We start from the raw sequence: 27,123 nt of genomic DNA, 5'->3' as shown, positions 1-27,123 counted from the left end.
TACAACTACCCTCTGTGTGTGGCGTAGTCATTGACGAGTGCCCGAGCTGGGGAAGATGCTCCACAATGGAGTCCTCCTGAAGGGTGTGGGAACCCCCTATGCTGCAGAGTGACTTTCCCAAGAGTTTACCTATTTCTTAGTCCATGCCAGTGTACACATTCTGTAAGGCATGTAGTGGCATGGCTTTGGAAGGTGAGGGGCACTGTTGAATTATCACTCTTCAATATTTGTGATAAAGTAGATGAGTTTAATATATGATAAAGAAGCAGGTACAATACATCCAACTTGACAGAAAGAAGTTACAGCAAGATCTGACCAACTGCTCTTGCTTCACGTTCCATGTTCTATGGAACGTGAAACACAGAGCATGCATTAGAACATGTGTCCCGTGACTGAGAGTGTGTACAAAAGTAATGAAAGAACAACATAACAGGCACCCTCCAACAAAAGGATCCCTGCACTGCAGGGGCTGCGTGAGTCTCCGTTACGTCCCAGATGTCTGTAGCATGTCTTAAATATCTAAGATATTTTAAAATGCAGCCTCTTTGTGAACAATTAAGCTACAACACATTAGTGCAACATGCATACATGCCAACATTTTCAACATTTTAGGTCAGGGACGTGGGAGATTTGAAATAAAAAATCGGGAGATTGAAAATTCCCCATTGACTTCTACTGTAGAAAATGCAATTTCAGGCGGGAGACAGCTAAAATAAAGCAATTTTTGGCTTGAAAAATCGGTAGTCTCCCGCCTGAATCGGGTCTATTGGCATGTATGGCAACATGTGTCCTCGTTGCTAATTTCTTTGCAGAAAGACTTTAAAAAGTAAATAACTGTCTAATTCTTCCTCTTGTGACTCCAACCCCTTTCCTCTGCCACACTATGCCCTCAATTTATGGATTCCTGGAGTACATTTTCTCCAACTCCAGATCAGGGTACCATAGACTCCCTTTCCTTGCTGGAAGAGAGCCTCCCCTCGCACCTCATCCTCATCTCTGGGAAATTCAAAAGCGCGATGACGCTGCTTTGTGACGTCGTGTTGCTAGGACAACGTTTACTACCGTTCCCACGGTAACACAAACAATCCTGTCCGGGCAACATTCCGAGGTTACGGTGTGCGTCGTGGGACAGAAGAGATGGAAATGCGAACCATTGAATAAGGTCCTGCTGCTGCTTCTTAATGGTTACCAGTGTAAACACCGCATCCACGTATGGACGAGCGTGCAGAGGAACGGGGTGAGTACCAGGGACAACGGGACAAGCAGAGTTTTACTCCCGCCATCGTAATAGTATTTATTTAATACATGAATTACAATATGTTGCTAATGCAAAACTTTGCCGAAATTGTCTCGCTCGAAGGGATTCTTACACTGCTCTGCTGGGAAATGCATCAGGCTGAGTTCACCGTTCCGTTCTCTTTAGGATATCCTGCATTTCCTTTTATTCTTTAACTTTTGCTACCTTTGAGAAGTTTCCATCACGTTCGAGTCTGTGCTTTCAATTTCTACTAAGAGTTTAAAGTTTTATTTTTAATGTGAAGATGATATTTTTTATCATAAATATTGAGACTTTTGAAAATGTTTACATTTCTCCTTCATGAAATATTCATCTTTACAAAGGAATGGGCAATTGCATGTCTCCGGGTTTCCCTCTTTTTGCTCCCTCCCCTGTGTGAGTGTTCCCAAATGTTAATATGTGTGAATATTGCATTCTCAAGTGTAAATTCATATCACCTGGTCATGTATCAGAATAAGCGCTTTTTATAGAGGTGCTGACTTTTCATTGTGCTAATTTGCGAGATTTCCGCGTTTCCAGCATGATTTGTGTGGCATTTAAATTCTTTAGGTGAAACACTTTAAGTAGCTCTGTTGCGAGTGGAACAGAACAATCAGGTCCAAGCAAATGTTACAAATTACACCTTGTTCCACGCTGATCTGAAAGGCTTCTGCAGCAGATGAAGAATTATGTAGCAAATTCTGCAAATCCATATTGAAGCGAAAAATGTTTCCAGTATTAGTTACTGTACAAAAATCAAGCTATTATTATAGTGCCATGGCCATTTTTCACATTCAGTTTAAGGACAGCGCCGCACGATGCAATACTCACCTCTCCATGTTATATGTAAGAAGAGAATATGAAACTTTACAACGCCCGTGTTACAACGCGTGTCATTACAACACATTTTTTACATTGCAAAATCCATTACAACGCATGTCGTTACAATGCATGTCATTGCAACACATAATCAATTACAACGCAATTACTATTCTAACTCTGCTGGGGCGTTACTTTGGGGAATGCGTCGTAATGGATTATGCGATGTAATGACATGCGTTGTAATGGATTTCGCGTTGTAAAACATTTGTTGTAATGACACGCATTGTAACGCGTGCGTTGTAAACGATGTTTCCCGTACGAAGAGACTCATGATTAACAGAAAGGAAAGTTGTGTGCAGCCAAGCTTTGGAAGATGAAAGAATTCATATTGTGAAACGATATTGACTATTGGGGAAATTCAGATTTTTAAATGAAAGTCGAAAGTGCTCATTGAGGTTGTTTGCAACAGCAGCACAGCATTGGTTGAACTTTTCCTGCGCCCACAAGGGAAACACGTTTTAGAAGGGATCGAGCTTTCTTCCATTACATTAAGTGCTAGTCAGGACTTCACTTCTTCATAGTGGAATGAGTTGTGTCAGCCCTCGAGATAGTCCCACACTCTGCTCATTCGGGGCCTCATTTACAAGGCCAGTGTGTCACTTTATTTGTCGCACCTTTGGTGCAGTGTCCCTGCCCACATTTACAAGGCTATGCAAAGTCACCGTGCGTGACTTTTCATGCCCTTGTAAATATGGGCCCCTTTCACGCATTACTTTGCATGAAAGGAGCGTTCCATGGGTGTTGCCACGCAACATCCATGGAACCTGACATATTCCCAGATTAACAAAGTTTTCATAACCTGTGAATGAGTCAGAATCCTACGTCGGGGGGCATAGGAGGGGCGCAACGAGGGAAAATACTTTTATTTCTCCTCGTTTTTTCCTCTTTCTATGTGTGCTGAATTCTGCAGCACACATATAATGAAGAAAAGGCCATGAATGATTGTTTTTGTGCAGGAAGAGATACCCGCAATGCATGCACCCTTGCAAGATGACGCAAGGGTGCCTAAGCAGGCACATGGTAGCCAGTTGTGTGCCAGCACAGGGGAAAGCACACTGATGCACCGTATTGTTGTTAATATAGTGCTTTTAAAATGACACAGCGACGCGCTGGGTCATTTTGTAGTAAGGCCCTCTCTCTTTTGTGGCCAGAGTTCTGCTGGGCACATCACTTTCATATTAAACTCTGCTTCTTCTAGGGGAGAGGTGTGGCGCCACGGCCAGGGCGACTGACGCTGGAATCTGGGGACCACGGTTCGATCCCCGGCTCCGGCGGCAGGTTAGCCCAGCACCATGTGACTCTGGGCAATAGCTCGCTTAATCTTCCCGACGGCCCCCAGCGCCTAGAGACCCTTACGGGTGATTGTGCGCTTTACAAATGTGGACTTTTACTTTACTTCTTCTGAAATTCTATGAAAGGTAGATGCGATGGACAGCACGTGTGGGCATGTGACATCCATTAATTATCATGCTATATGCACTATTTGTCACCTTGGCCACCTCATCATTGTTACTGCAGTGGAGGAAAACAAGATAAGGTTATCCTGCTAAGAGGGAAATCCCGCGCTCTGTATAAATTAATCCTGTACAGCGCTGCCAAGTACCACACATTGCCTGATGGGTTCTTGTGGGGATGAGAAAAAAGTTATTAAAAAGCATTCTTCTGACCAGAGATGCATGGCACTCAACAGAGCTGTTTTCATGGGCGTCAATTCACCATAATGCCAGGGGTAGCAGAAGAAATCATCACACGCCATTTGAACTTTACTTTCACTCAAACACTTACACATACACACATGTTCACACATACACACACTCTCCAAAAATACACTCTCACCCTCGGCCATGCACACAACATACAATTAAAAGAAATTTTTGCTTACCACAGCTGGCAGGGAAGAGTCATATTACAGCTAATTGTAATCCATTTTTTATTACACTAATAATTAATAATATAATTTATTATTCACTATTAGTGTAATAAAGAATGATAGAAAACAAGGAAAGCGGAGCCTCAAGCAATGTCCGTAAGGACGTGTTGGCCCTGTGTTCTTGGCACTGATTTTGCCACCCTTGAGCCCACAGAGGCAGTGGAAGGGGTCACAAGGAGCAAGTCAGGTGTCGCAGCTGTGACCCCTGGCAACCCCTAAATGAAGTCCATGGCTGTTTTTAGGTCAAAGGATGCCAGACAGTGCAGCTATTTGGTTGCAAAAGACTTATTGGGGACATGTCGGTAGCTGACCTGGGAAGAATCTCTGCCCATTGCTTTCAATTGGATTTTGTTTTTATCACTTTTATTTTCTTGCTTTTGGCTTTTGTTTTTTTTTCCCTTTTTCTTTCTTGCTTTCTATTCAATTGTTTTATTTGTTTTAGCCTTTCCATCTAGTCTTTGTCCCTCCCATGGGGCAATAGTCTGCCATCTCTTTGATTGGCTCCTTTTATCCTTCCACAAGTGTTACAATACTAAAAAATGTAGTTTTCCACAACTTCGTTCTTCGAGCCACTCTTCATACTCTTTCACATTTATACATCTTCACCAGTCGAGCTGCTCTCCAGTACACTTTATCTTCACATTAAACTCTTTCTTGTTTGTTCTCTTCTACCCACTTCCACATTGCTCTGTCTCTATTCGCTTCCCTCCCTGCATTCTCCATATTGCTTCCCCCACCCAAGCCCTCCATGTTGCTTCCCTTCTGCGTAACCCTGTGTGGCTTCCCCCTGCCCTCCTGTTCCTACCCTGTCCTCAGTGATTCCACCCTCTGTGGTGCTTCCCCCACCTGCGTTCTTACCCTCCATCCGCCCTCTTCCCCCCACGAGTTAGTGATAATTTATTTTTTACCAAATCACCTTGGATCGGTTTGCAAAAAGGAAAACATGTTTACGTCATTTTGCAGGCACATGTGCTCAGTGGATGTGCCTACGAAATTACGCATCCGGCCTTGTAGTTTTTTCCCCTGTTAATAGCTATGCTGCACTGCATCAGGAAAGCTGTGCAGCATGACTAAAACCATTGGCTTTACCAATGCTTGTTCGTTTTGCATCACTTCCACGTTTACCAACTTAGCCCACCATATGAAACAAAATAGTCTTCATACCCTGACTATACTTCCGATTTCTCTAGTCACTATGGACATCATTACGATGACGGCGGACTTTGTTTGTCCGTCACCGCAACGGCAAACGGGACCACCCGCAAGAGGTGCGGCGGTCCCGCAATGGCAATTAGGATGCTACCGCCACGGTGGCATCCCGCATATATTCATTATGGTGGGCGGTGCTGTAAGAAGCACCCGCCACAATGCAATACTTGCATGCTATGCATTGGCATGCACAACGTGATTGGCACCGCGCGGGGCCTGCCACCTTGTCCATGCCAATGTTGGGGGGGTACCATAGGTACCCCCCAAGTGCAGCCCCTGAGACCACCCACCTGGGGTCCTGCAATGGGCCCCCAAAGCGAAAACTGCATGCCTTTCCATGGCAGAATCTATGCCTTGGAAAGGCATTGAAATTGGCACATCCTAATATGGACCCATATTGAGGGCCTTTTCCGCCCAGTCGACAAGTCGACCAGCAGAAAAGTGGCGACCGGTCTCTCCATTTGCCACGGTGCCCCCCGCCATGCTAATATGGCAGGGGTGAACATGGGACATTTGGTGGGCGGATCGCCACCGCTAGCCCGGCGGTAGCCACTGCTGGCCCGGCGGTAGCCACTGCCAGCCCGGCGGTTGCGATCCGCCCGCAATCGTAATGGGCCCCTATGTTTCTTTCATAGACATAACTGTATCTTTCACACAGTCGCTGGGTGTACCAGGTAAAACTTGGTGCTGTTCCCTCATCTCCCACGGTTATCATCTGACTCTTCCTCTTATTTCCTGCCAGCCAATGTTGATGCCAGATTCTTTTTTTATCAGGTAGCATGATCTTTATTTATATTAACAATCAGACATGACCAGGGCTGGAACTGAAAGCTAAAATGATCCCTGTGAAATGTTGTAAAAGAAGTCTTATTTAGCACAAAGCAGACTATTTGAAGGAGTTCAGGGTTCTCACCCAGCAATTTTATTGAAAGAAACATGTCAAACAATTAGTTTTACAAAGCAGTCAAGTCAAGTTTATTTCCATAGTTAATTTAAACCATTGCATACAATTTCTATAAAAATATAGAACCAAATCTAATGCATTGATTTAAAATACAAAGAATCCAATAAAAAAAAAACTTCCTTTAACAATAGCAAAAAAATTATGTTAAACTGTAAACCTCATTATTGTGAATTTTGGCCTATAGTTAATTTATGCTGTAATAAATAAAGTGCAAGCAGCCGGACCACGTCTTTCGTTGGCCCAATATTGCACCTGTCCTTGCTCAGTTCTCAGGTAAAGTGCGAGTGCCTTGTGCAAACCAATGATTTAGCATGCCACCAGTTGGGCCAATATTATTCCAAGTCTCCAGTCCTTACTGCTTCATTTTCCTCATAACTGCAAATTGTGGGGTTCTATCTTATGCCTGTCAATGCTCAATTCACAGATAAATATACAATTATTTTGTAAATAGCCAAAATCTTTCTAGTAGCCCACCCCTTGGTGCTTCATTTGCCCCCTAGCAGCAGATTATAAAGTGCAGATTGCTTATACGGTTAGTTATTCTGAAGAATAGCCAGGTTTTGATGAGTAACGACTTGTGCAAACCAGCATTCTTAAAAATAGCCTTACTTTGCTTCTTTTTTGGTTTTCTTAGAGCGGATATAAAGTGCCTGTTCCTTGTGTTGTTAGGTGCACTTAGGACTTGCCTGATCATAAACGTTTGTGCAGGTAAAGGCTTCTAAGTGAGTCAGAACTTGCTTGTTCACTTGTCCAGTTAGTTTAGGAGCTGTTTTAGGAATTGTACCCCCTTACAGGCTAAGAGGAGTAAAGTGCCACTTAACCAAGTTATCACTGCGTGCCTGCAAGAGGGAATTTGAAGGTTTACCAGTATTTGTTTCAACAGTTTTTTTTGCTTTGAGTGAGGGGTACTGGACATAGGCAAAAATGTGTGCTAACGTCTCTTGCTTGTATTTACAAAGCCAGCAATTTTGATTCTGACACTGATTTTTCCAGGCTGAATTAAGATCTGTAGTGTCTATGACCCTGAAGCGAAATAACATGAACTGAGGCTTTAAGACCTGGGAAAAGTGAGATATTGCTGGTGTCTCAAGTTGGTATATGAGTTAATCAGGTCCAACCATGCCGTCTCTTCACGAGGGCATTTTTATCTGTTAAATGGGACGAGATCCGAGCAGAGGTGTTGATTGATTGGTTAAATGCTGATTTTCCCATACTAGTGGCCCAGGCGTCTTGGATGCCTAATTTCTTAATGGCCTGGCCTAAGTATTATCCCCATGAGCCTTTTACATTGCGGTGTTGATGCTCCTCAATTTTCAGCCGGCATAAATTGTTGATGGAACCCATCTCGGAAGCATGCAGCCGCCAGCATACTTTATTAAAAACACTCTTGCTTTGAAAAGCTTCATCTTTTTTTAAGCCAAAGCCTAGACGGGAAACGTCCTTTACAACGCGGTGTTTACACTGCGGGGCCTTTACGACGCAGCCATCACAACGCAAATCATTACTACAACTTGCGCTGGATGGCGCTCTTGCTTAAGGAATAGTTTAATTTTCTATTCCAACACCTTCCCTACTGTTACGTGGGCTGGAGTTGGAATAGAAAATTAAAATAATCCACAATCCAGCGCCCTCCAACGCAAGTCGTTGTAACGACTTGCGTTGTGAAAACCGCATTGTAAAGTACCGCGATCAAAATGATCGCGTTGTACTAACATACATCCACTCTAGACGTACCTGGGCTGATGAGGCTAATTTTGGCATGTTAAACACAGTTTTGTATACTTTCTTGTGGATCTTATTATGAGTGGCTATTTCTGACCCCGCATAATTTCCGTGCCATAGATCAACGTTGGTATTCGCTGTGCGGACATTGCGCTAAGAAGATGGCTTAATGACGGACAACTCAGTTTCTTCTTTAATAGTTTGAACCCAAAATTCGGCGGCTGTTCTTTAGCCTGCATGGCAGCCAGATGATGTTTAAAAGTCATTTGATGTTCCGAATTGACTCCTAGTTATTTATCTGTGGTAACCACCTCAAGTTTCTTGCCTTCGAAAAACCAGGTAAATTACTTGAATCAGGGGCGTAACACAGGCCTCCCGCAGCCCCCGCAGTGCGGGGGGGGCCCTGCGCTCCAGGGGCCCCTCAGTCTGAGCAGAGCCAACAAGACACACCACGTCATCTTCTTCATTATTTAAGGTGCGCAGGCCGGGGCCGGCCTCTTAATAATTGGTCTCCAGTCCAGGCCCGGGCGGGCCTCTGAAAGTGTACCAGGCACACAGGAAGCAGGGGGAGGACAAACAGCAGGAGAGGAGACAGATGGGGGGGGGGAGGGGGAGAGATGCCAGCGGGGAAAGGCAAGAGAAGAGGAGGTGAAAGTGAAACAAATGAGTAAAGGAGCTTGAAGAGAAGACAGGCCTGGGATGGAAGACAGAGGACACACAGGTGGGGGTAGGGGGGGCAGGCTTCAGTAAGTGAAGGGGGCCCCCTCTGTCTCCCTAAAGCAGCCTGTAAAGGGCCTGCCCTGCACGTGCTGTGGACTGAAGAGAAGCAAAGTATCAACCCTGCACCAGGCCCAGGACAAGGATGGGGTGGGGGCCCCAGAGAGGGCCCTGCTCCTCTGAGGCAGCACAGAGCTGACTGGACCTGGAGAAAGTTTGCAGCTCCAGGCTTCCCTACTCTTGAAGGGGCCCCCTCCCCCCACAGTGAAGAGAGTGCTGAGCACAGGCCTCAGCACTGCACACCAGTTCTAACCAGCTTCAGCCTTTCTTTTGGCAGGAAGCAGTTTTCTGAAGATCTTGCACACAAAAAACAGTTACAATTTATAGCTTTTGTTTCTTGCTTGTGTACGGAGGCCTGGAAGAGAAGGCACCCAGGATTTATAAGGAAACCAGAGTGCTGGAGTGCAGAAAGAAAGAGTGGACAGAGCAGTGATCAGGAGAAGGTCAAAAGGAAGTTCAAAGGAAGAAGCAATGCTGAGAGGGAGAGACAGGTGATAGAACTGTGTGTGTGCACGCAAAGGGGCTTACCCCCCTACCTCCCCCCCCCCACCACCCCAGGTGCAGGAGTCCCGGGACCCCTCAGCCTTGCACCTGGCCTGTCCTCATATTCAGCAGACACCAGCATGCTCTGTTCTTTGTGCAGAGACAGTGCAATAAGGTGACATTGCTCTGAAGACATGTAAGTAACCCTTTATTGTTACATTTAAGGAAGCCACTGATTCTACAGGAAGCCAGGCAGGGTTTTTTAGGGCTCGCTGGTGTTGGAGCGCGAAGCGCTCCCGCCAGCAAAATGTATTGTCACCGTGACGGCTTGCAAAGGAGTACATACCGGGCCACGCGCAGATTGTGGTCTGTGAACGCGCAGATTGTCAGCGTGCGCGTGATCCCTTCCTGGCTCCGAACGCGTGCTGCTGCTGGCGCAGGGGCTGCAGTTCCACAGCCGGCCACTGGGGACAGGTCCGAGACCGTCAGGGGGAAGCTGCGTCTGAGGTAGGAGCGAGGCATCGCCGCAGAGGAGGAACCAGGCCGGCTGCTGGGCACTGAGCAGTGAAAAACCCCGGAGCAGCAAGGCCCCACCTCCCCCCACACCTCCGGAGTCCGGTTCGTTTCATTCTTGTTACTAGGAACAGTTTTTTTGTTTTTCTTTAGCACTCATCTGAGTGCATGAGTTTTCTAGCTCTCTTGTGCGCTACCTCCTCCCCAGGTAGCCCCCTTGGTGCTCCTTGTTTCCAACCCCAAATTGGTAGTTGCTTCCCCCACTACTCACTGACATTTTTTGTTATATTTTTTTAAAACCCCCCCCCTTCAAGTCCTGCATTAATTCTCCCCTACCGCTTCCTGGTCTACCCCTTTACACCCCTGTGTTGGCCTATCCCTTGAGCATTTCTCTGTTGCTAACTCGCTACCCCTGTGGTGTTCTTTAAAAAGATGTACGTAAATAAGACATTTATTTTTTAAGCATTTATATGGTCTGGTAGCTGCCATTTGCTGGTGGACTGCTTCTGTTGTGGATATTTAAATTGTTTTATTTTTGTGATGCAAGATTGGCTTCTGCCATCTTCGAATGGTTAAAAAAAAAAAAGGCTTCTGCATCAATGTGTATACACACATGGGTCATGAGACATACATGCTCATAATTCACTTCATCTTGTTGGCCACAATATCGTGGTGCTTGAACACGGTCAAAACATTGCACTTTGTTCATGTTTTTCTTCATCCTGTGCTGCACAGCATTGACGAAAAACTTTTTTTTTTTTGCCGATGCTCAACAGCCTCGACAAAGCCAATCTATTTAAAAGGTGAGACATATTGGCTTTGCCTAAGCTCCGTTAAATAAGGTAGGGAGCGTTGCTTATAGTGGAGTGCTGCTAGCGAACAGCCTTATGTTTTGACATGGTTTCTAGACCCCCCATTAGGTTGCAAGGTACACTCCGATTTGAAGAGGAATTAAACATTTTCTAGCTCCTTGAACGGAAAGTTTCAAGTCTATTAAGGACGTGGAGGTGAGAATTGTGTTCAACTTTCTTGTTTTATTACTTTCAGCAGACTTCAACTTTAAACATAAACAACCTTTCTCTGAATACCCAGGGTGTGGTAAATAAATAAATAATACCCTATTTTTGACTAGGCATATATCATAACAGATAGCTCAATAAATAAGAGTCAAGATTCGAGGTAGTAGGAGTTTGCAGGTTTATTACAGCATAAGGACAGGATCAGGACAACCTGCATAGGAACAGGGATGACAGGGCCCGGCAGCTGCCGGGGCTGGGTCTGGGATGAGCGCGCTAACGTTTAATAACAATACATGAACTTATATACATAACGCAAACACATAGCATTACATTGCAGTAGGCGTAACAGTGGGTGGAGCAGAAGGCGTGACGCGTAGCAGTCGCGAAAGATAAGAGTAAAAGTAGGTGTTAACTGGGCGTATACATAGACATGTGGTGCAAACGTAACAGAATATGTCATGAATGGGGCGGAAACATAGGAGGGGGCTGCCTAAGGAGCCGGGACCTCTAACCTAATGGTGCGCGTAAACTGGCAATGACGTGTTACTAGGAGAAGCTGGGCGCTATGAACTCTGTGCTAGGAGCAGAGACTAAAGTCTGGAGGGTTGGAGCGACATGTACCTAAACCCTATCTAGTATCTGATGTTTAGGGAACATGTTGATATAAACTAGAAGTCATGAGGGGAAAAGCTAACTTGATTCTAAGACTGGACCATGTATTATTCTACATGTAGTGCGTGATGAAGAATATTAAATGACCATTAAATGCAGTATTTCTCTAACGTGGAGACGTGAAGGCTAGACAATGACGGAAACTATTGATGCAGTTCAGTAGCTTAGGAATGCAGAGAAGGAGGACTGAACTGATAACTGGAACTATAACATATCCTTGGCAGACTCAGAGGCAGAGCCAAGCTGCACCGGGCACTGCGAGGCAGGAATTAAGTGAAAGGTCGGGGATACAGGTGGGGGCTGTATCGCTCCTCAGCGAGGCTTCAGGAGACAGGAGCTGAATCTGATGTCCGGGCCCTTTTGAGGCCTAGAAACGGGGACTTTATAATGAAATAACGTGCACACTGGGAAACGTGGCAACATTATTTTACAAAGGCCTGATATTCGTAGTATTCACGAGGACTGGAAACTGGCATACTAGAGGTGGACACAACTGTAATTGCGTCATTAATCAGACATGGGAAATGCATATGCATATTTAATCATGCACACATAACATATGATGGATGAGGCGTAGGGACACAGAACATGGCAAAATTTACTTTTCCACATTCCCTCCTTGTCACTACGTTTCCATCAGGAAACATCAATATTCATGATACCATCTATCATTTCATACAGTATCATTTGCTCGTCTCGAATTATCTTGGAACGAGATTTAGAACGGGGCTTGGGACTAGGAATACAAGAGGTAGCACAAATGCCGCAAATCGCAGGGCCACATTGTATACAGAGGCAGCAGCTAAATATGATCGCTACTGCGATACCTAGAAAGGACAGGATTTTCCATCCCCATGCAGAAATTATATTCCAGAACCAACCGGACCATGTCCAGGTGCCTGGATCTTGGTGTAACAGATGGGCAATTCTATGGAGTCTGGTTATAGCTGAATAAACAGACGGCGCGTTATTTGGAATGAAAATACAGCAACTAGATCCGATGGCTCTACAGGCCCCGCCCCTATCGGCCAGTATGACGTCAAGGACGAGACGATTCTGTAAAACGACAATTCTCATAAAGGATTGCTCTTCGGTTAAGTTACCTAGAGCGGAGGCAGTCTCATCTACTACTGCTTCAAGGGTTCTTGTTAACCTACGGATTAGCTTACTATTTACAACTGTACCTAAATAAGGGAACACACCTTTATCTATATCAATAAATTGCTCTGCAGCGGTTTCAGTATAATCGACAATCGGGAGGTTTCTCTTGTGTCTAGTATGTACTAGGAAGGAATTCCTATGGTAGTCAGGTGGGGCTAAGAAAACAGGTGGCAGTAGGAAGGCAATGTAACAGGTTCCCTCCCAATCGAGGGGCAGACGAACATATGCGGTTTGACCACAAACAAAATAAGAATGACGTGAAGCTTTGAAAATAGATTTCCCACTGTCACTATACTGGACAATAGTAGTACATTCACTATGTCCTACATGTACGGAACCCTTATTTCGGACACATAATTCGCCTTTGACTGGTAGTACTGAAATAGCAGGTAAGTCTGGAGTAGTATCAGACTGAACATTCAGGACCATGAAATTCGACGAATAATTACCTAAATTGTACACTTCATTTTCTAGATCTAAACCTGTTCTATGGGGGAAACCTTGCTTGTCTGGAAAACATGTACTGTTAAGAAAAAAACATATCTGTTGAGGATGACGTTAACGTGGACCATGCCCCACACGAACCATTATGTGAAAAAGGATAAGGAAAAAGTGGCAGGACTCCCTTCGGTGTCTGGAAAGGGGGGAGTCGACCACACACCCAACAATTAGTGGCATTGCTGGTCTGGTGTGAGTAATGTAACATGCGGATAAATGAATTGTTACGCATAGCGAGGCGGTATGAATATTCGTGAGGAGGCAGATCACTAAACGTGTGCTCTACTGTAGCATTAGCAGACTTATTTACATGAGGAACTGGGAAACACAGGAAAAATGCGTAACTGGTGCAGGAAATCAAAATGCTGATGAATAATATGAAACTCAGAAAAACGATACATTGAATTGAGTTTTGACTGACTCTCTCACTATGGGGGTCTATTTTATACATGTCAGAAACAGTCTAACCGTTTCACCTAGGGGAGGACTTAGACAATCAAACTGGCTGACTTATTTTACTAGACCGGAGCTTTAACTTATACTCCTGCTGCGGAGTTTTCTCTACCAAGGGAGGGGTTGTATCAATGTCATTTGCGGGACAGTCCTTAGGAACAATGTTTTGGCAGTCCTTAAAATCCTGGGAATCCTTGGAAATGCTTTTAAAGACGGGTTTCAATCCTTTAAAAAGTTTAACGTGAGAAAGGTGTATCCATCCTTTTCGGCCTTCCAACTTCACGGCTGTACGGGTGGTGAGGAGGACCTGACGGGGCTCCTTCCATCGAGGCTCCAGCGGACTTGATCTGTCAAAGTTCCGGACCATCACCATGGAACCTGGAACGATTTCGTGCGGTGCCACCTCGGTATTGTCTGGAAATGCGGCGGCAACCTGTGAACGACATGAGTTGAGGGCAGACATCAAGGAAGCTAGGTAATCTGTCAGCATATTACATGAAACATCAGTAATACTTCGGGGTCTAGGAGTACCCCACATGTTAGGGGGGCGGCCGAAAACGACCTCATACGGGGACAGACCTGATCTGGAATGTGCAACCATGCGCATATAAAACAAAGCGACTGGCAGAGCTACTAGCCAGTCCACACCCTTATCTTTACAGACTTTTGCAATACGGATTTTCAGAGTCTGATTATGTCTCTCGACTAGACCGGCTGCTTCAGGATGGCGTACACAATGAAACTTCCACTGGTACCCTAACAACAGGGAAACGTGCTTCATGAGTTCAGATGAGAATGGCTGGCCGTTGTCAGAATATACGACTCTAGGGAGTCCATATCGAGGGAAGAATTCACGAACCAACTGCTTGGCAGTGGTCGCGGCTGTGTAATCTGGGACTGGATAGGCTTCTGTCCATCTGGACAAAGCGCATACAACTACAAGGACATACTTGAAACCTCGACATCGCTCCATCTGAATATAATCCATCTGGAGGACTTCAAAAGGGTGGTCAGGAGGCTGGAAACCACCTTGTTCCACCGGGACACTTTTACCTGGATTAAACTGACAACATATCATACAGGTACGGACTTTCTGCTTAGCTGCAGCTCGTAAATGCTTGTTGAACCAAATGTTCTGGATACTGTCTAACATGGCTTTTTCTCCTAAATGTGCTGGACTATGTGCGGTATTAATGATGACTTGAACCATAGAGTCGGGGAGAAACCATGTGGCTCTACCCTTCGTTAACCATCCTTGATCTGTCTGGACCCCTCCTTGTTCAGACCATTTCTTGATTTCATCGGGAGTAGCATGTAACTGGATATCTATGACATCTTGTGTAGGGTCCTTAACTGTCATACATGTAATCGGATCTGGAGTATGTGTCATGTTAACTGGAATGTCTGGAGTCTGTGCTGTAAGCTTGGCTGTGCGATCTGCTAGATCGTTACCTTGGGAAATAATGTCAGTAACTTTCGTATGTGCTTTGCACTTCATGATAGCAATAGATGTCGGTAAATGTATGGCATCTAACAGAGCTTGAATAAGGAGACCATGCTGAATCTTGGTTCCATGAGAAGTCATGAAACCTCTCTCCTGCCAGAGCACTCCGAAGTCGTGTACAACTCCAAATGCGTAGCGTGAATCTGTGTAAACATTAACTTTCAGGTTCTTGGCGTGTATGCAGGCTTGTGTCAGAGCAACTAGCTCTGCTGCTTGAGCGGACAGGGTATCAATACGGTGTGTTTCAATAACTTCGGTGTCAGTAGTCACTGCATACGCGGCGACTAGTTCTCCTGTACTAGTTCTCATACATGAACCATCCACATAAAGTGTCAGGTCAGGATCTGGTAACGGAATGTCTGTCAGGTCTTGTCTTGGCTTTGTCGTAATGTTAACTACTTCCACACAGTCGTGTGTGGTTGGATTTAAACTAACTGATGGTAACAGTGTAGCAGGATTCAGGACGTTGCAGCGTCTGATTTCTATGTGTGGCTGAAACAGTGTCAATTCATAACCTGTTAAACGTGCAATTGTCAAGTGCTGAGTTTGTGTTCGGTTTAAAAGAACTTCCACGGAGTGTGGGACTTGTACTGTCAAGGAGTGTCCTAAAACTATGGAATCACTTTGTCTGATGGCTAGTGCTGTGGCTGCAACTGACTTGAGGCACGCAGGCAACGCCTGGGCGACTGGATCTAGTGTGCTCGAAAAATAAGCACAGGGCTTGTATTGTCCTGCTTGATCTTGTGTGAGAACAGATAATGCTGTACCTTCACGTTCAGTAACGAAAAGTGTAAAAGGCTTACTGTAGTTCGGTGTAGCTAGAACTGGAGCTTGGCATAAGGCTTTCTTTAACTCGTTGAAACTAAGTGTATGTTCAGATGTCCAAGGGAGAACAGTCGATACGGCTGCCTCCTGTGTCGTTAACTGTATCAGTGGCTTGGCTAGAAATGCATACTGAGGAATCCATTGTCTACAATAAGAAGTAAGGCCGATAAAGGCACGTACCTCCTTCTGGGTTCTGGGCTGGGGAAGACTCGCTATTAACTGGATACGGTCTGGTGTCAACTGCCTACCCCTCTTGGACAGCAAGTGTCCTAAGTATACCACTTGCTGGACACAGAATTGAAGCTTCGAAGGGGACACCTTGTGCCCCATCTCGGCTAGGAAATACAAAACTGTAAGGGATGCTCGCTCGCAAGCACGTTCAGAACGGGCTGTGATCAGTAGATCATCGACATACTGGAGCAGGGCAGTGTCAGTTGGCATGTGAATATTGTCTAGTTGTCTCTTTAGTGCTTGACTGTAAATACTAGGACTTTCTGTGAAACCTTGAGGAGCGCGTGTGAACATATAGCTCCTTCCATTTAAACAAAATCCGAAAAGAAACTGGCTGTCTGGATGAATAGGAACACTGAAAAATGCGTTCTTGAGGTCTATGACAGTAAAGAACATGGCTTCGGAATCAATGGCTGTCAATAGGGAAGAGATGTCTGGGACAACTGGGTACTGCGGAATAATACATTTATTAAGCTCTCGTAAATCAATCACTAATCGATATACTGGGGGTGCATTTGGATCAGTACGTTTCATGACTGGAATGATCGGAGAATTACATACATTGGAGTCAGTTTCTACAACTACTCCTTGAGCGATGAGCTCGTCAATAATTTTGGATAAGGCTGCTACAGCCTCAGGTGGCAATCTGTACTGTCTGATTCGTGGTAACACTACACCTGGTTTGAGAGTCACACGATAGGGTGTGATTTGCATATAACCTACATCAGTTGGACCTTGCGCCCATAAATGCTGCGGAACTTTAGACAGTCTTGAATCAAAATCTCGTAATACATAGTGACCCTTAAAGTCACGTAGGAACAGACGTATTCCCTCTGGGGAACAACATATAACTGCACCTAACTCTTTCAGTGTCTTAATGCCTAACAGATTTTCTGGACATGACTTAGTAAGTAACAGATCAGTAGTACGGGACAATGGACCTACTTCTAGAGTGACTGGCTTTGATATCTCGTTAACGATAGGCTTTCCTGAAAATCCAAGGGAAACATTTCTTGAGCCTGAGAGCGGAGCCCCTGGAACTTCGGCATGACTAATTGTGGTCCTACTTGCCCCTGTATCAATCAAAAACTTTCTGTCTTTCCCTAGTACTTGACTGTGAACATAGGGACCTTCTTGATCTACAGGTATCTCGATGAGAGGCAAGCCTACCTCCCTCTCTAGGCTGTTTCATGAATACTGCTGGTACTCTGGATACTCAGACTGTGCATACTGGTACATCTGCGATGTAACATGCTGTGTTGCAGCGATAGGCTGCGGTGCTGTAACTGTCTGTGGTGCATTCTGTGACTGAGAAGTCTGTGAAACTTGTTCTTGTCTCGGCGGACGTGGTCTTTCTTTAGTCTTACCAGTAGCTATGTTGTGTTTCAGAACTGCACACTCATTTATAAAATGACCTGGCTGTTTACAATAATTGCAGTTCCCTTTAACGGGAGCTGCAGGATGACTGGCTTGATTCGGACCCCTCTTCTGACTGTCTTGAGGAACAGATTGTGCAACTAGTACTTTCATTTTCGTGTCTTTCATACGTTTCCTTTCGTGATCTTGCTCTTCTCTGATTCTATTCTGGTGGTACTGGAGCATTTGCAACATCTGGGACGGGGTATTAGCTTGCCAGGTACTTTCGACTTTCAAAACTCGATTTTTAATTTGTGGACTTGAATTCTCGACTAATTTAGTAACAAAAAGGTGAGGATATGACTCGCTACTTGTCTTGAGACCACTGTTGATACTGAAACATTTTTCAAATCTAGAATAAAAATCACTAATATCTTCGTCTTGTTTCTGTTTACAGGCTGAGATTGCATCCCAGTCTTCCTTTCTAGTTGTCAATAATCTGGGTAAAACTTGAATCAATAATTCTGGTAATTCTTTACATTTATCTCCAAGACCGGTACCTGGTACTCGTGCCTTGTCTTCAGCTTCTAGAGCTGTCCAATCGATCTTTTTCTCTCCCACCTCCCATTCTTTTTCCTTTAACTTTTCATACACCCCTGCGGGTAGCAGAACCTTTAACATTTTAATGATATCTGGGTAAGTGTATTCTCCCATACGGAGCATGTCTTTTAATTCTCTATGGAACCCTGCTGGATCTTTGTCATGACAGGGAATTAATTTCTTCATTTCAAGGAGTTCCATCTTTGTGATTGGAGTGTATACAAACACTCGCTGCATTTCGCCACCCGTTCCTTTAACTGGGTGGACTTCTCGTAACGGATTCTGTCTGTCTATGTAGAATGGTTTACTTTCTGGAGGTGAGACATGAACAAAATGCGGGTTCAGAAACGTTCTATATTTGTGGCGCTGTTCTAAAATGAGACTAATTAAATCGGTACCTAGACCTCTCCATCTGTACTGGAGTAACTCGTTCAGAATATCGTGTAACGGACCTGGATCAGAGTGTTGACCCTCATACAGAGTAATGAGGTGCTGAATCATATACATACCCACCAGTCGCTGCTCGGCTGGGGGCAATTTCAGAAACATTTGTGCCACTATTTCGTCTGGAAAAGTGGTAGAATCAGTAATCCATCGGACTGCTGATCGGACTAGTTCTTGTTCGTGCATAGTACTTAATTCGCTATAACCGATTCGTGATTTCAGAATGTGATCGGTGGCTTGAAATACTTGTTCTAGGGAACCTTGTTCTGGTGCTGGATGATAGAAAATAGACTTGTGTTCTAGACGTAAATGGTGATCTGGAAATCTAGATTTTCCTACATACGCTATTCTGGCGGTATTCTCGTCGTCTTCCTCTTCAGGATCAGAGGTACTTTCTTTCTCGCTTACTTGTGCTGCTTTACGCTGTTCGTGTATCTTTATTATCTCTCTACGGATTTTCTTGTACATACTTTCCATGGCACCAATGGTATTGTGCTTTCCTTCGGCTATATTATCACTCCACTTTGTCAGAGTTTTCATTTCGGCTGGATCTTTAGACGGGTTATCTTGTTCTCTTATTAAACAATTAATTAAAAACTTTAATATCATACGCTGAATCTCGGCTTTCCTTTGAGACATGGCATCACTAATACTTTCTGGATCATCCCCTGTACGGATGAAACGATATATTCTGTCTAGATCTTCTTTCATATTGGGTAGGGTGACTAGATACTCGGTCACCCTCCTTACGCGTACGGAATATAAAACCATATTAAACTCGCCGGGAACTGGGTCATAGGCACATTCGCCAAGGGTTTGCCTGATTTCTGTAACAGACTTATTACTTTTAGGAGTACGCTGTGATGCTTGAGCATGTAATTCGAGTGCTGATAAACGCTTGTGTGGCGGCGGGGTTTGAGGAAGACCTCCCCCTGCGGCCCCTAAACTAGAATCATCAACTGATGCTTTCCGACCTGGCAGGGTCGGTAATTGTAACGTGGGCTGGACTTGTATGGCGGGCTGACCCGGGGGAGCTGTTAAGGGCACCCCGGTGTCTGGAGGAGCAGGAATTACCTGATTCACAGGGACTGGCGGAGCGTGAACAGGATTTGCATATTCAGGGACTGTGTCGTCCAAATAGGACGAAATAAAAATATCAGCTGCGGTCGGTTTGTGACGTAGCTTGGTCGGAACTAATGGTGGCGGGAAATTACTGGATGCCTCTGGGGTCGCTTTTGGCAAGCCTTCGGCAAGAAGAGGATACATACCCTTAATGAGGGCATGCCTCTGTCTGTCTGACTGTTCGGCTTTTACTTGTTCACCTATCTCGATTAATTCTCTTTCTTGGGCTCGTTCTTGGGATTCTCTACTTAACTCTGACTTTCTGATTTCTTTCTCGGTTCTTTTATGAGCTTCTTTGCGCCATAACTCGATGGCGTCTTTCTGTGACTGTCTGGCTTTCTTTTTCCATAATGCTTCTTCTACTCGCATGATGCATTCGGGATCCCATGTACCCGATACGGGCCATCTATACTTTTCTTCTAACTGTTTGGTATAATCTACCCATAAATCTAGATATAATATGGCGCTTATGCCATGTTTCTGATACATAAAATGACCTGGACTGTCCCTAGGCGGAACAGGAACTGCTTCTTCTAACAAACCCTTTCTAGTTTTTAACTGACGTAATCTCGAAAAGAGAGACATTGTAAACTTGAATCGGAACACAATACAATACACGAAAAACAATAACAATTGGGAAAACAATTCAGGCATACCACGACATTGGAAATACATTGAACAACATCAGAACATAACAGTTCGGACAGAATATTACCTGGAATACTAAGAACAGAAACAGAACAGAATTTCTCGAGAACGGAACAGACTAGAGTTACTGGATGCACTGCTGAAACAGTACGGAACATACCGGTCCCATAAAGGGACGCATCAAGACCCGTATCCACCTAGGTGAACACTTCGTTAGTGGGCCTGGGTACCACCAACCCACGGACCAGGAGTCAATTTAGACTGACCCTGTCTAGATACTACCCCAGTAATGGTACTCACCGGGCAGCAAGAACGGGAGGCCTCGGACTGGACTGGACGGACGACGAACTTCGGACTTCAGTTACGGGTGGGCCTCTGGATACCTCGGACCTTGGACTCTTGGCTTGGGCTCTGGTCGGGACTCGCCGCGTTCCTCCACCGTCTCGTTCGGATGCTGGACCGCCTCCTCCGTCTCCTCCGTGGGCCTGAGGGATACTTGAAGCAGAAATATCTGCCGGTGCACGGTATGGTTCCGTCACGGCTGCAGAGGGTCAGGGGGTCGGCGTGGCTTCACCGACGCGTGGGGAAAGGGCAAGTCCCTATTCGGGCGCCATTATGTGGTAAATAAATAAATAATACCCTATTTTTGACTAGGCATATATCATAACAGATAGCTCAATAAATAAGAGTCAAGATTCGAGGTAGTAGGAGTTTGCAGGTTTATTACAGCATAAGGACAGGATCAGGACAACCTGCATAGGAACAGGGATGACAGGGCCTGGCAGCTGCCGGGGCTGGGTCTGGGATGAGCGCGCTAACGTTTAATAACAATACATGAACTTATATACATAACGCAAACACATAGCATTACATTGCAGTAGGCGTAACAGTGGGTGGAGCAGAAGGCGTGACGCGTAGCAGTCGCGAAAGATAAGAGTAAAAGTAGGTGTTAACTGGGCGTATACATAGACATGTGGTGCAAACGTAACAGAATATGTCATGAATGGGGCGGAAACATAGGAGGGGGCTGCCTAAGGAGCCGGGACCTCTAACCTAATGGTGCGCGTAAACTGGCAATGACGTGTTACTAGGAGAAGCTGGGGGCTATGAACTCTGTGCTAGGAGCAGAGACTAAAGTCTGGAGGGTTGGAGCGACATGTACCTAAACCCTATCTAGTATCTGATGTTTAGGGAACATGTTGATATAAACTAGAAGTCATGAGGGGAAAAGCTAACTTGATTCTAAGACTGGACCATGTATTATTCTACATGTAGTGCGTGATGAAGAATATTAAATGACCATTAAATGCAGTATTTCTCTAACGTGGAGACGTGAAGGCTAGACAATGACGGAAACTATTGATGCAGTTCAGTAGCTTAGGAATGCAGAGAAGGAGGACTGAACTGATAACTGGAACTATAACATATCCTTGGCAGACTCAGAGGCAGAGCCAAGCTGCACCGGGCACTGCGAGGCAGGAATTAAGTGAAAGGTCGGGGATACAGGTGGGGGCTGTATCGCTCCTCAGCGAGGCTTCAGGAGACAGGAGCTGAATCTGATGTCCGGGCCCTTTTGAGGCCTAGAAACGGGGACTTTATAATGAAATAACGTGCACACTGGGAAACGTGGCAACATTATTTTACAAAGGCCTGATATTCGTAGTATTCACGAGGACTGGAAACTGGCATACTAGAGGTGGACACAACTGTAATTGCGTCATTAATCAGACATGGGAAATGCATATGCATATTTAATCATGCACACATAACATATGATGGATGAGGCGTAGGGACACAGAACATGGCAAAATTTACTTTTCCACAAGGGGACAGGAATACAAACAAGTTAATGTCCTTCCATAACCTTATGCCTCCTCTAGACCACTTCCTCTTTCATGAGTGTGGCAGAAGAGACTTCAAACTTTACTTTTACTCTCCTTTGGCGCAATCATTACCTATGGAAGAAATATATACAGAACATAACTGTGGTGTCCTAGAACTGGTTCACCATTAGTTCACTGTAAAAATAACGTGCACATTCGAATCAACACCAATAATTTGCGTAAGAGAAAATTTTACATTGAGCTTGTACTGATTACAGTAATCACATGAGAAAACTTCCAATATATATAAAACATTCAATCCAAACATACTTATACCTCACTAAGTATTTCATGAGAGGTTCTAGTGTAAGGGATTCCTTTGAATTATGTAGGGTAGGGACAAAGGTTCATAGAAACCTTAGAGGGAATAATCCTCGCCTCCATGCACTTAATAGAATTGGAACTTTCTGTTATGAGAGCTAGGGAATTTTTCATTCTCTGTCAGGACTGAGGCAAGGATTATATTCGTTTAAACATTATCCACCACAAGAGAGGCAATGTCTACCACTGGTTTGAAGTAAAACTTTTTTAACATGGAGTCCAAAGACGAGTAAGCAGCATTGATTATGTCCTCTAGTCTCGCCCGTAGTGAAAAGGCTTTGGAGGCCATGGCTCCTCTGACCGAATGTTCCCAAAATTATGACAGATTAATGCCTGCCTTTCGCATGACCCAGCGGGCAATGGTGGAGGAAGACACTGCTTTGAAAGGTTTCACTAGAGAAATTACCAATTGTCTCTCGCTTTGGGGGCGAATGTCCTCCGTCATATTCTTGTATGCTTTAGACATCTGACCACACACAGCTTATGGGAATCTGTCAAAAGCTGGGTAGGAAATCGGTTTTGAGTTGGACTTTGTTCTCCTAGAAATATGGAAGGTGATACCTTGTGGGTTAAAGAGTCTGCCTGTGACTTCCAGAGCACTCACATCCGACTTTCTGCGACAAGATACAAGACAACGCAGCATTGCAGGTTTTCGTGACAAATACTCGTTCCTTTGCAAATAACGATAGAGGTTTAATACCACATTGACACCCCAAAGTCTGGAATACCTCTGTTCTGGCAGTAAGGCAAAATGATTCCCTATCATGATCATACAAACCATCAAGTGTTCTCCCACTGGGAACCACCAGTCGGTAAGTGACCTTCCAAAATAGCAGACCGATATGAATTGATTGGCCTGTAGGCCAGTTCTTACGGAGCGAAAGCGGCCAAGAAGTTCATTATTGGGACAACTTTGCACCCCATGGGATCCTCACTGTGTTGAAAACATCAACAAACCCATTGTGACCAAGCATATCTGTAACATTTTATTGTCCCAGCTGCCCATGCTGATGCCAAGAGTGTCTCAGCTTCTCCTGAATGACTGGAGACTCTCCATCTCACCCGGTAATCCTCCATGCCATTAGGGACATCTTCTGTTGCAGGATTAATGGGTGAAACTTGCCCAGAGGATTCTGAAGGAGATCTGGAGCGTGGGGTAGACAGATTGGAAAATCCCTAGAAAGTTCCAGACGAACCGGAAACTATACTCGAGACCTTCTGAATGGCGTGATCAAGACCTCCTTCGCCTACTTTCTCTGCACTTGTGCAGACAATCTCTGATCATCCCAAAGGGAGGAAATGCTAAGCCCTACTCCCATGACCAGTCCTGTAGGAAAGCATCCTTCACTGTAGCTAATGGATCCTACTTCCAACTGAAGTATCTGGCCACTTACTTTTCCAGACGAAAGGCAAAAGAGGTCAAGCAAAAAGGGGACCCACCGATCACTCAATGTCTGGAAAACCTGAGGGTCCAGTTTCCACAGGTTCATGTCTGGCAATTCCATCGAGCACCAATCCGCTATTTCACTGTGACTGATACGTTATTGCTCAGGAAATCGGTCCAAAAGTCTTTGACCAGGTCCTCCAAGACTTTGGGTGTGGTGTCCCCAAATGATTTATGTATTAGATCACCTAGATGTAGTTCTTTTTAGGTCTCGCCCTGGCGAAAGCGCGTTCTCGCCGCGAGGACCTATAGCTGTAAACTCGGCTTTGAAGGAGCCAAGAGGAGACAACAGATGTGAATGCGCAGCATGCCGGAATCGGATCAGGTCGCGCGCGTGAACACGCGCTCCGATTACTGCGTGCTCTTCACACACACAATGGATCTTGACGCGCGCACACACGCAGACACACGCGCACACACACGCGCACACACACACGCAGACACACGCGTGGACACACACACACACACGCAGACACACACGCGCACACACACACACATGCAGACACACACATGCGCAAACACACACGCCCCCCCACTCACGGGCGCACACACAGCCACGCACCCCCCCTCACCACTTCAGTAGACCCGATAACACACACACACACACACACGCACCCCCCCACCACTTCAGTAGACAGCGAGCTTGCACTCCACTGCTGCCGGTCCTGTGCTTTAATCTGACTCCCGACCGCATCCTCACTTCACGCCTCTCAATCTCGCCCCACGCTGCTCCCTGGCCACACACCGAGCAAGGTGTCTCCGCTCTCGCGGGCCGTGAGTTCACCCAACGCTGTGATAATGGACCAGGAGTCTCGTACCTAGTGGCGCGCTCCTGCTCCCACCGCAGCTTGTTATTTTCTCTTTCTGCCGCTGCTCTCGCTTTTCTTGCCCTCCCCGCCCTACACGTAAGCCCGGCCCCCGGGCACCTCCCTCCCCTGGGCTTTCACTTGTTTTCCTCAGCAGCTGCACGTTTGTTTATCCCGCTCTGCTCGGCGACCCTGCACACTTCAGCTTCCGCATCTCCCAGAAGGTGCTGTTGCGGGAGTCCCTCTCGTGTGAGATTCTGGCCGACATTAGCGAGCATGGCATTGTCCCACTCCCACCTGCCTGGCCTTATCACCTTTTATGTGCCGAGAAATGCGTGCAGCCTAGACTTCCACTTAGCAGACTGCACATTTGCACCCCAATCTGCCCGCCTTTCTTATCCATGGTTTCCCCTAAATCCTTAAGTACTTCTAACACTAGAGGTAGGTAACGTTTGTTCTTGTATTTGAGTGTCCTCCATATATTGCAGTATTATACCTCTATGTTTACTTTGTACGCTTTTGTAACCTGAACACATGTCACGTTTTCCTCCTGTAATGCACCGTTTGCTACCTCTGTCACTTTTTCCACATTTAATGTAACGTTTGCTTTTGTAATTTGTTCACTTGTAATGTTCTCATGTACCAGTTCTGTTCCTATTGTGAAGCGCTCTGACACCTTCGGGTAAAGCCCGCGCTATACAAAAACGCATAAAATAAATAAAGGTACAAATAAAGAGGATTGAGTGGGGTGCCGACTACCGCGATGCAAAATACTTCCACTGTTGTTTAAGACACGTGTCTGTGTGCTTTCGTGGTGGCGGTTGCCGAGGTCGTGTGTGTGAAGGAGAACCTGGGTGCCTCATGGAATCTCATCTGTATGTGTATGCAACACTTACCCAGAACCATAACTCATGTCCCCACAGCATCTGGCCACGCCCGCAACCATACACACCTTCAGTGACTGCACACATTCCACAGGTAACTGCTGTCACGCCCATGGACGGCATCTAGCAAAGAGCGGGGCCGGTAGAAACCAGTAACACCAGGGCACATCTTCAGCACCAGTCCCTAAGCAGCACTCTGTCTGTGGGCCATTGACCTAAATGGATTTTTAGACCTGGCTTGACGGTGCAACTGTGACCTGACCATGTAACCTACACCAAAGGTATTCTGCAGTCCTTTGCTTCACACAAATGAATATCCATGCCCATGCGTTCGTCTCGCAAATCCATTTGAACGGGGGTAGCATGTCATCATTTCACACCATCATGAAAGAAACGGAGATACCTCTAGCAGAACAGCCGTGTAACTTGAAACGTTGAGCTCTCCTCTGTGCATCTCACCAGAGAAAAGGCTGTCCTTTCATAGTTTCAAACAGTGGCACAGGAATATTGGCTTCCTCTAACAGAGGAAGCCAATATTCTGCATATCACCCGAGAAAAAGCTGGCATTTCAAAATATCATTGAGCTTTCTTGAGGGTCATCCAGCTAAACAGCCTTTCTAGCAGACACTGTCATATCCCCTCTGCAGAAATCAGAGAAGACGCAGCATTTTGTCATTTCAAAGAGTCATGCGGGTATCTTCCTTTCCAATGTCAGTGAAGCCATTTAATACAGAGTACAACTCTCCTCTCCTCACATCTTCGGAGAAGGGATGGCATTTCGTCATGTAAATAGTCACGTGGTAGCTGCGGTTCCTGTACAGAGCAGCTTGACAAGGTCCCCTAAACACTTCCGAATTTCATCAAAGGATAACTAATGAGCAACTCTGTGGGCACTGGGCATGCAAATAACATTGGCTCCCTTGTGGTAATTTTAGGAGGACACAAGACTGAGCTGTCATGCTGGAATTGGAAACCTCAGACAGCAGAGCTACGTGGCCATTAGAGGAAAAAGTAGGTTCAAACAATGTTTGCTCAGAGTTTTGTTTAAGACACTGACAGGAGTCCTCTGAAATTTTGCGTTTTTATACACTGCGGACATTACCCAAAGGTGTTACAGGTTTTAGAATAGAACACATTTCATTACAAGAGATACAACATTACAAACATCATTACAAAAAGCACAAAGTGGGGGGTAGAAACTTAGGGTTATCGACTCGCTTCTAGGTGCTTCTCTGCGGAACTATCGCCCTCACTCCATCTATCTATCTGTCTATCTATCTATCGCCCTCCCTCTATCTATCTATCACCCTCCCTCTATCTATCTATCGCACACACTCTATTGCATCACCACAGCATCACTCAGCACCACCACAGCATCATTCAGGGGCACCACTGCATCACTATGCGCTACCACAGCATCACTGAACGCCACAGCATCACTCGTCACCACTACAACATCATGCAGCGCCACCACAGCATCAATATGTGCAGCTATT

General features: G+C 45.5%; 1 protein-coding gene across 1 annotated transcript in view; it reads left to right on the top strand.

Annotated features, from left to right (window-relative positions):
• Positions 1-1,184: 1,184 nt before the first annotated feature.
• Positions 1,185-27,123, top strand: part of LOC144783452 (cilia- and flagella-associated protein 100-like) — a 154,276-nt gene continuing 128,337 nt past the window's right edge. The window contains exon 1 of the mRNA XM_078662426.1: positions 1,185-1,237. The gene's annotated coding sequence lies outside the window, so the exon portion shown is untranslated. The remainder of the gene's footprint in view (positions 1,238-27,123) is intronic.

The sequence above is a fragment of the Lissotriton helveticus genome, chromosome 9, assembly GCF_964261635.1.
Source record: "Lissotriton helveticus chromosome 9, aLisHel1.1, whole genome shotgun sequence".
NCBI classification, from domain to species: Eukaryota; Metazoa; Chordata; class Amphibia; order Caudata; family Salamandridae; genus Lissotriton; species Lissotriton helveticus.
This window is presented reverse-complemented; position numbering and strand designations above follow the sequence as displayed.